Raw genomic sequence first — 10,928 nt, forward strand, 5'->3', positions numbered from 1 at the left:
TGTTTTTACAGATGAAGACATTGAAGCGAAGAGAGGGTAAGTGACTTGCCACGGAAGACGTAGCTAGTAAATGACTGAGCTGTTAGTCACACTGTGGGTCTAGTTCCAAAGCTCCCTGTGCACCACACGTCCTCCCCAGATGCGGACTTGTGCTCTCAAATGACGTTTGTGTGCTCTCTCTACAGAAGGGTCCCGAGGACAGTTGATAATATTTTGCTTCCCACTGCTCGCTTCAGCGGCACCTGTACTAAAATTGGAATGATACGGGGAAGATTGGCATGGCCTCTGTGCAAGGATGACACAAAACTCGTGAAGTGTTCCATATTTTTTACATATAAAATAGATAAACAACAAGGTCCTACTGGATAGCAGGGGGAACTGTATTCAGTGCCTTGTAATGGCCCATAATGGAAAAGGATATGAAAGGGATACATATGTATAACTGAGTCACTGTGCTGTACACCAGAAATTCACACAACACTGGAAACCAACTATACTTCAATTAAAAAAAAATAGTAATTCATTTCCCAAAGTTGATTCAATCAGAAAAACGTGTCTCATGTAGCTATCATGGATCCTGGATTAGAGGGAGATCTCCCGAGATCCTCTGCCGAGCCCAGGCCACCTTCACGTGCCAGATCCTGCCTTCCTTACTGGACTGAGCTGAAGATTTGGGCCTGGCCTCCCGTCAGCATCCTGGACTGGGGTTACCTGGGGTGCAGCCTTGGTGTGAGCCGCGCTGCCTTGCTGGGAGACAGGTGAATCCCCTACCGGGACTTTAGATTCAAAATCTGCAAGTGTCGCTGGGATTAAATTGACTGCTATTGTTCAATTTAAGAAGTGTCATGCAACAGGGAAGAATCTTCAAAAATTCGAGATTTATTATATTCTTTTCTCTCACGGGGCCCTCCCCAAGTGCCTACTCTGTGCAGGCTTGTGGTGTGTTAGGAGTTGAGTTTTTAGGAAATTTGTCCTTCCTGCCAGAGCAAAGCCTCTGAGAAGGGACAGATGGAATCCCCTGAACCCAAGCTAACCCAAGACCAGGCCCGTCACCATGGTTCTCTGGGCAGGGGCAGCCGTTTCCCAGAGAGGCCCGCATGGAAGATGACCTTTGTCCAGCGGGATGAAGACAGAATTGTAACTTTGGCCTCCTTCCTGCCAGGCCTAAGGCTAGAAGCTTTCGCATGTTTTTACATTTAATCCTCACAGAAACCTAACAAAGCCTGCACTTATCATTTGTTTTATTCCAGTGAGGAAGCAAAACACCAAACAGGTAAAGATGCATGTCTGAGGTCAGATCCCAAGTCAGGGGTGTGGAGCCTGAAGCTGAAACGGGTCTACCCGACGACCAGCTGCAAAACCCAGGCTCTAGACTGGGAAGACTTGTTACCGGCTCGCTCCCAGCCCTCTTTGCTTGCATCCAGGTGTCCTCAGCGCTGAAATTCTCTCTCTCCTTTCTATTCTTTTCCAAAGCAAGCCCAAATTCACCTCCTCTGTGAATTCTTCTACGACCTCGCTGACAACAATTAGCCTCTCCTGCTCCCAGCTCTTCTGGGCTCTAGGAGTGACATTTTTTTAGCACTGAACCTAGTAAGTCATCTGTATTTGCTGATGGCTTCCTCCGCGTTGGTGTGAGCTCAGGGAAGCCTGAGACTGTCTGATTTTACCTCTGAGCCCTTAGTGCTCAGAAAATAGTGGATGATTCATAAAACACCTGAGGAATGAGGGAATAAATACAGAAATGAATTCATATAAATCCCAGAACTTCAGAATAGAAAATTGACTATAAAGACTATGAACTAACTTTCAAAATAACATCCTCAAAAGCATAACCAGTTAAAACAAACGCTGCATCTCCCAGGCTCTGGGGATTTGGTTGGCCTAGAATGACCCTTCTCAGCCAATGGGAGAAACGGCCCAGCGGCCCGTGGGCTGATGGCCTGTATCTTGGGGCATCTTGTTGTCTGTACCCACGAGGGAAATGCTGGCTTGTTTTCTTTCCCAGAGGACAGGTGGCAGCTCCGGGCTCCTCTGGGCTGCTGGCTGTAGGATTAGTGCCTAAAGGGCCTGTGTGTCTAAAGCACTTAGAAAAGATCCTTATCCACTGAGAGCCTGCAGGGTAAGAACTTCCCCGAGATCCTCCGCCTGACTGAGGACTGCACCCCTGTGCTGGGCCCTACAATTTCATTCGTTATGAATTAGGCAAAATGGACAGAACATGAACATTTAAATTGGTTGACTGTATGCACATATCTCTAATAGTAGTCTCAATTTTTCTTTTTAAAGCCCACATTTATAAGAAACCTCTGTCTTGAGTCTGTTTACTTTTGGACAAGTCACTTTCCATCTCTGTCCCTCAGTTTCCTCCTCTGTAAAATGAAGAGGCGGACAGAATGCATCTAGGGCCCTAAAAATATCCACATTACTTGTCTCAGAAATTCTACTTCTATGAATCTTACCTGAGAAATACCCAGAAATATTTTTGTAAAGAAGTGCACATCACAGCACTGTTTATAACATGGAGAACCTGACAAATAGCGAAGGCTCCATCATGAGGGTCCGATGAACCATGCTACGTTCATTGAATGGAATATGTGCGGCTATTAGAAAGGAGGATTGAAAGGCATGTGTGACAGCACAGTTGAAGGCTTCTAATGTAGTGTGTAGCCACGCCCTCCAGCAGAAGACCACCAGTAACACAGCTGCAGTGGAACAAGCCAGGGTTACCGCTCATCGTGGTGAAGGAGCACACACGCAGGGAACCGTGGGGTGTCCCAGGAAGGGGGTGCTAGCAAGGACTTACAGGATGGGAGCTTGTGACCAAGGATTCAGGGCCAAGTTTTGGAAGTAGAGCTTGGCTCTGGATTGGATGCTGTCAGGAAGTAAAGAGAATTCTGTGACTGGGCATCTTAATCAACCTTATCTAGAGGAGAGGAGCTGTAGCTTTAGACCCAAGCTGAAGCTGTAACTGGCAAAGAAGCAGGAGCCGCTCGTATTAGTCAAGATGAGGATGTTAGGTTGGACATTTTGTGGTTTGGACAATGTTCATGTTTTCACCTGTGATCAGACATGACCATGGGTTGGTCTTGTGTTTGCCTCAACCCACCACGGTCACAGAGTGGCCCTGCCTGATAACTGATGCTCCGTGAAATTGTTTACGTTCAGCAGGACAATTCCGAGGCCCAGCTCTGAGACTCAGGCCAGCTCCCAGTATCAGGGGCTGCTTTTCTGTTTCTCAATTATTAATTTTAAAAGCATACTATAAAATAAGATATACAAAATACAATATAAGGAATATGATGTTGAACTTCGTAAAGGCCATATGAAAAATTCACCATGTGGGCACCATCGTCAAATTAATGAGGTGGGAATAAACATGATTTGTTCTAGCTTTTTTTTTTTTTGTCTTACTTTTCAGGGCGTTTTTCTCACTCTCTTGCTCTCTCTCTTAGATCAGAGGTTGCTTCTATAAGAAAAAAGAACCTATTATAGGCAGTTAGATATAATTTTATACCCAGACAAATAAAACAAATAAAAACAGACAAATAAAAGCATTGAACTTGACAATCTCCAGTCCTTTTCATTAAGCTTTTATTTTGAGGTCATTGTGAGCTCACATGCAGCTGTAAGAAGTCACTGGAGAGTTCATACACCCTTCACCCCGTTTCCCCCAGCAGTTAACACTTTGCATGACGACCGTACACTATCACGACAGAAAATCAACACTGAAACAATCCAGTCCCTTTTGATGCCAAGAAGTGGGACATGGATAAGGCAGAGCATACTGGACGGCAGAGGCAGGAGAAATACAAAGTTGCTTCTGTCTGTGCCCATTGGGTTCAGACGGTTCACTAAACCAGTTATACTTGGAAAAGTAAATAGCAGTAAAATGATGATCCAGCAGGGACTGTGGCCTCTTCTCAACCTAACGCTGAAGAGGACAGAAGTAAGAAGGAAGCAGAAGGATCTGAGAAAGAAATGCAGACATAGTGAGAGCCACTTAGAGAGACAGGTGATGGTCCCCTGGCCGGTGTGCAGATCTGTCTGATTCGGAGGCTGGGAGTGGAGAGGAGCAGCTAGAGAGGCCAGGATGCTGTGGATGAAGATAAGCCAGAGAAACGCCCCTAACAGTACCATTTCTTCTTCCACCCCCATCATCCTGTGTAAATAATTACTCCATGACCATTTTGTGGCAGAAGAAGAGCTGATGTGACGGGGAAACAGGAGCTTTGTTCTCAAGCCTGGCCAGGGTCGGTGGGAGGTGTGAGTATCAACAGGTGTAGACTGACCTACCTGCCCCGCCAGTCCTCCTCTCCCAGGTGTGCCCACCCATCCCCAGAGCGGCTCACTACATGTGGGGCGGGGCACACAGCTCCTGGAGATAAGGGGGTTTCCCTGAGGCACAGCGTCCCTTGGAACAGGCTGGCTTACAGTAATCAACATCAGAGGACCCTCACCTCCCCAGGCAGGTCCTCCCCATCCCCTAAATCATCAGGAGGGGACCAAACGAGGCTTAGGTTTAAGTTGCTTCCCAGGTACAAATTCTCAGTTAAGGAAGCTGTTCCTTAGCTGAGGGTCAGTGCTGTTCCAGATCACTGGGTGTTATTTCCTCACTTAAGCACCATGATAAATGAGCCCCGTTGCTGAGATCCTCTCATGAATGACAAACCATCTCTGCTCTGGAATTCTCCTTCTGTTGACTTCTTCTCCTACTTCTCTTGATCAGGGTTGAGATTGAAATGAAATGGACGCCCAGAATGCACTGCCTTTCGCCAACCACGTGTGCCTGGCTTGATTGGAAAGAGCATTTGGGTTGAGACTTACATGCTTACACTCCTGTCTACAGACAAGCATTCTACTTGGGGATTTGGTGACTGAGCCTGTGTCTTTAAACCTCTTGGGGCAAATTAAGAATACTTTATTCTCTCTAAAATTAATACCTGTGGCTGGAGGATTTTGTGTGTGTGTGTGCGTGTGCGTGTGCGTGTGGGTGTGGCAGAGGCAGGGTTTGGTAAAATTGATTCTCTGTGATGCCACTGCATCTGATATAATGCTTTAAAGTCCTAAAAAGTACCAATATTTGTACTGTTGGCAAGTGTACATTGTTCCATCACCAAATACCCAAATGGAGAAAAAAAATAAAAGCTTCCTCTCTGTTTTGGGTCGTTAGAGCAAAGCTCTAGGAGGGGATTTATCACTACACAGTTACAAATTATGAATGTGCATTTGTTCAAGAACTACACCCTGTTGATTTGCTATTTAGTTTTTTTATTGCTGGCTTTCTGCGTTGCTCAATGGGAGAGCGACTGCAGGTTTGGCTGCTGCTCAGACTGAGGAATCGCCGGGGACGTTGTTCCTATTCAGAAATGCACGGGGTGTATCAAAGATGGAGCTGGCAAACGCGTATATTAAAACCCATACATTACCCACACAATGGAAACCCTCCTCCCACTCGGCACGGGAGCTTGGGGCTGAGTGTGAACGGAGGACTCTCAGCTGAAAGAATGTTTGGCCTTCCTAATTATCTAGTTACGGTGCTTCTGACCCAGCTTGGCAGAGTCTTAGGGTTTCCTTAAAGGCCACCAAAGGAGGTGATGGGGAGGAGGCGCAGTGGGGGTGGGGGACCACGGGGCTTCCTGCCACACCCCCATTTGGTACTTCAGATTCTACGTGTTCCACACGTGGGCCTTCTCAGCACGATTACCCTTCGACTACAGGAGCCCCCGAACACTCGATAATGGAAGCAAGAAGTTCACTGTGGGATTAAGGGCTTAGGGAGGAGCGGGACTGGCCATGGCACCTGTTTTCTTTCCGAGTAGAAGGCTTAGGGCAGCGCGCAGGCCTCGAGCCTCTCTTACATGTGATGGTTCATTTCCATGAATGGGTGGGATTCATTCTTGTTCCCCCTACTGTCAGACAGAACAAAGAGCCACGTGGTCATGCAATGGGATGGGGTGGGAGGGCCACGTGTGGCTGGGGAGAGGATGGAGGGATCATGTCAATGAAAGAGCTATGTTTCCCGGGACACGTGAGAACTCGGCACCAAGAAATTACAATAGCATTGACCAGGGCAGTAAGGAGTTGTGTCAGTCACTCAGCATTGAAAGACGACCTCGTCAGCGCTACAAGAAATGGGGGAAGACTTCTTTTTTGAATTTCCTGAAATGGGTACTCTTGTCTTATTAATGTTCACCTTTTCATTGCATCAATCATCCTACTAAGAAAAAATGGTTAATGAAAGTGTGTGGAGAATATATGATATTTGAGAACCACCACAAAAAAAGTTGATAGAAACAGGTGCCCAGGTTCACAGCAGCCCTCTTTCCCCCCCAGTACAGGCAGGCACCTGACTCTTGCCTTCTAAGGGCGATTTACCAGGAAATTAATGAAGCTTAAACTTGGGGCCTCACTAGCATGTGCTCTCTTGAGTGCTGGCAGTGACTGGGAGCCACAGAGTGTTCAGGGAAGAGGGAAAGTCAGGCTGCCATCAGGAAGTATTTCTGGTAAGTTGCTAAAGACAGCACAGAAGAAAAGGACCCAGCTATTGAAAATTCCAGAACCTGGATCTACCACTGGACTCAACCTCTCCTCCAGCACACAGCCTCGCCACCTCGTCTCCAGGTTTCACATGCTTCTTTCAAATGTCCTGTCTCCCAACTTACCTTTGCTTGCGTCACTGCTGCTGGGAACTGAGGGTCAGTTTGGTATAAAGGCTCTGGTTGGAGAACCCTAGGCAGGGTCACAGCCTTGACTCTACTTACACCAGACGGTGTTTCGGGCACTTTCCCCCAAGGCGATCCCAGGACCTATGACAAGCCCACACCAGCTTCCTTGGGTGCCTGGCAGCCTGCAGCTACAGAAGGTTGTCCACAGCGCTCCTTCCTCTACGCCCAGCTGCCAGGAGCCCAGCCCCAAGGCGGGCAGTCGGTCCTTGGCTGTACAACACCGTCAAAGGGTCAGGACTTCTGGTAACAGGTCTTAGTGAACCTCCGGGCAAATGTGAATTCTTCCAAGACCCAGGCACACAGGGTCTGAACTCTTGGCGTCCTCGATCCCACGTGACAGGGTGATTCATTCTGTTCTTGGGGAGGTGGGCAGCTAATTGACTCCCTGAGGATAAAGGGAAGCCCTGGCTTCCGGGAAGCAGGCCAGCTTGCTCTGACTGATGTCTGCATTCAGCTGGCAGTGGCTCCCTGGTCTGTTGCAGGAGTTAGTAACCTTGGGATCCTCCAGGTAGGCAGATGGCCTGGCAATCTTGCTTGCACTATCAGGCTTGGCTTCTTACAAACTTCATTCACTCGCTCACTCGCTGACTGGTATTTCTGGAGCATTTACATCATGCTAGATTCTCTGCCAGGTATAGGGGATACTGACATAAAACCAACAATCCCTGTGTTCACGGACCTTGCACAATAGTGAGCAGACAGATGTTCATCAGTTTCACACAGGGATGATCATGCAAAGGGATAAAGACTATGGAGGAGAACAAGCAAGTGAGGGAGAAACCTGATCTGGTCAAAAAGGCGTGGAAGAGTTTCCCCTAGGAAGTGGCATTTTGCTGAGCTCTGAAGGATGAGCAGGACCTCACTGTGTCCTGGGGCCAGGGTGAGGGTGTGGATGGGGGGGATGGGAGAGGAGCGTCCCTAGCAGTGGCAGGATGCGGTGGCGGAGGGAAGCCTCACACATTAGGGAGGTCAGGAGGTGAATGTCACTGGAGCATACAGGAGGCTGGAGGGAGAAGGCTCAGGCTTGAGATCTTTGCCTTTATTCTGAGCAATGAGACGATATTAAGGAGGGGTCACGCAGCGTCAGATGCATGTTCTGAGAAAAGTCACTCCAGCTGCAAAGTGGAGAATGGATGACATGAAGGATGGAGTGGAGTGGGAAGGCAAAAATAATGCGGTCCTTTCCCGAATGCACAGGGGTCAGCTGGCCGTGATTAAATTTTGGATGTTGGGAAGTGGAACGTGTTTATTCATGCACTTACTTATTCAGAAATGCATCTCCACAGAGAGGGCAGAGAAAAGTCACTAAAGGGAACCACTTCTATAATTCACTCCTTTCTGGATCACTGATAAAACCTCCCTCTTTAACTATCTCTCTACTCTGGACCCTGCTTTAATGGGGATTTTCAGAACAATTCCATACTACACACGTAACACCGGGCTAGGAGCTCAGGGTCCCCATCTTGGCTTCTCCTCCAAGTCAGTTTCCCTGCCTATTTAGTTTTCATACGATTGCTTTTGAGAATCAAATGAGATGACAGAGGAAAAGGACTGAACAAAGGTAAGCGCTCAGGCCACACTGTTCTTTTCATGAAGGATGTTATTTATGTAGTGATTACATAATACATTTAAAATATAGTTTATATATGACTTGATAGATAAATGTTGTTTTTCTGGAGCTCTGGCACAGAATTGTAAGGACTTGTAGTTCACTGTTATTATTCAACTCTCAAAAGTTCACATTTGGCACCAGACTGGAAGAGTGACTTAGGTTAGGATGAGCACATTATCTTCCACTTTCTGCTGCTGCTTCTCAGCAAGTCTCCTGAAAGATGAGGAATCTTATCTTGTGGGAAGGACCTGACACCATAAGTTAGGAAATACCTAGCCTTTTCTTTTTGAGAAAGGTAAGCTGATATCTTGGATTTTTCCAGGAAAGAGCTTATTTCAAATACTACATTGTTTTTCAAATACGACATTGTTTTTCTCGTAAATACACTTATCTGTAGAGTCTCCTGCCCTGATTTTTTGGGGTCAGGAATTATGGTCATTACAGTGTTCTGGACTTCTCTAGATGATACTTTAAAGCCAGTTCAAAAGCAATCCTGTGTCTGGGAGACCAGAAGGAGGAGATTTTCAGTCCATCTATTTCCTGGGCATTCATTCACTACCTTGTGGAGTTTTCTGAGAAACACGTACAAATTATAAGTGGCAAGGGAGCCTCACTGACACCAGATGACAGAGAGTTTACACAATCCACGTAGCTAGGAAAAGTCATTGCTTGACTAACTTGTTCTCACAACCACATGCCATCCCAGCCTATCCTTGTTTCAAGAAAACGACGAGGACAACACAGGCTTGGGAGGGAAAGTCCACTTAACTGCATTTAAAAGGAAGCGCTGCTTGAGCCCTTTATGGTCCTGTCCAGATCCTTCAGCACCAGCTTCCGCCTCTCCAGGTGATCATTAAGCATTAGAAGCTGGCTGTGTGATCTCAGGCAGCAGCTTCTAAAGAGAATCCGGATCTAAATGAAGGCACTGGTCTTGTGTGGAGCTACTGAAAGAGAGCTATGTGTTTCCTGTCTGGTGCCTCATCTCGGACAGCCCCCGCTTGGGGTAGATGCCTTCAGAATGAACAGACGGCCAGGTGATTTGCCGGTTCTGTTGCGATGCTTTTGACTGGGACCTTCTTTCCGAGTGAGCCACCACTGATGCTCTTATTTTCTTAATATAACGGTTATTTGGTTAGAGGGAAGTTATTCATAATGTACTGAGAACTGCTTTGATCGGAATGCAATCGTAATCATTAAACCTCTAATTTACCAGCCCAGAAAAGGGCCACATAGATCAAGGGAAGCGAGGGAGATCTGGCTTCAATCCAAATCACTCAGTGACGTCCAGCATTGGGTAGATGCCTTGCCCAGCTTTGTCCCTCACCATTTCTGTGCGTGCTCCTTTGAGTATGACAAAGACCATCTTCCCGAAAAGACGAGGGCTGGCCTTTCAGTTCAGGCTGCATAAGCAATGGGATCTCCCTACTTGAAGTACTTCTTCAGATCCTGCGATAAAGTCCACAGAACTGCTACTTATTTAATACCCAGGCCATGCGGCTTTGGCAATAGAAAAGGCACAGTTCACGCTCTGAAAATGTCTTAAAATTATCCTGTTACACATAAACAGGCCTTTTAAGCTTACTAAGCCCTTTGCCACACATTATCTCATTTAATTCTCAGACTGTGAAGGAGGCAAAGTGGATATTATTATCCTTATTTTAAAGATAAAGAAACAGACTCAGAGAGTTCCAGGGACCTGCTCAGTGTCGCGCAGTTGAGGCTGGAACCTAAGGCCTTTGTCTCTGCAACTGTCTACTTCCCACCCCACCCCAGGAAGTCAGAAACAGGAGAGCTTTTCTGAGCACCTGCGGGTTTACTGAGCACACCCCGTGGCCAAGGCTGCAGGCACACGAGGCTTCTACAGCAAAGCTGATAGGCTGAGAGTCACCTGTGTTTTCCTGCTAAGAATCCCTTGGTGGTGATATGATCCTACCACCCACATACATGTGACAGCATCTGGCTTCTTAAAGCCTTGATGGTGGCCTGTTTCATCACTTACGCCTGCCTCCACCAGCAGCCCGGCCACAGTCTTACTCCCCTCCTCCCGAAGCTGGGATTGGGGCCACCAGGAGTGCAAGTGGAGCCCGGGGATCAAAGAGGTCAGAGATCATTAGGGACACAAAGTCTGGGTCTTCACCAGGGGCTCCAAATTCAAATGTGAGGGCTGGAGGGTGATGTCAGTGGGTGGGACAGGCCCAGTGGGGCAGAGGGCGAGCGGGAGAATGTCTGTTTCTCCTAAAAGGGCGTCTATGCTCAGCAATAGCCGAGGCGGACACGCCTCTAACCTGGCTCGGGTTGCCAGATCCTGACGCGGTTTTCCAAGAAAATCTGGAAACCTAAAATTTTATGTAAATTCTCCTGATTGGATTGTTAAGTATTAAGGGTTGATTCAAACACTTAAAAAACTCTGTGGGTCAAGAACAAACAAAACAATCCTCTGGTCTCTGTTGCAACCTCTTCTCTTTATAATTGTAAGTAAATAGGGTGTTTTTTTGGAGAAATGCACAGGACATAGAGATGCTTGTTAAGAAGCATCTTTATTACCAGCAGGGTCCAGCATCTTTCCCACATTTGTGAGAAGGACAGAAAGA

The 10,928-nt window shown here is 47.1% G+C and overlaps 1 non-coding gene across 1 annotated transcript; it reads left to right on the plus strand.

Annotated features, from left to right (window-relative positions):
• Positions 1–225: 225 nt before the first annotated feature.
• On the plus strand, positions 226–329 carry LOC123613462 (U6 spliceosomal RNA). The gene has a single exon (XR_006720820.1). It is a non-coding gene; the product is annotated as a U6 spliceosomal RNA (small nuclear RNA).
• Positions 330–10,928: the final 10,599 nt, after the last annotated feature.

This window comes from Camelus bactrianus, chromosome 7 (genome assembly GCF_048773025.1).
Source record: "Camelus bactrianus isolate YW-2024 breed Bactrian camel chromosome 7, ASM4877302v1, whole genome shotgun sequence".
NCBI lineage: Eukaryota > Metazoa > Chordata > Mammalia > Artiodactyla > Camelidae > Camelus > Camelus bactrianus.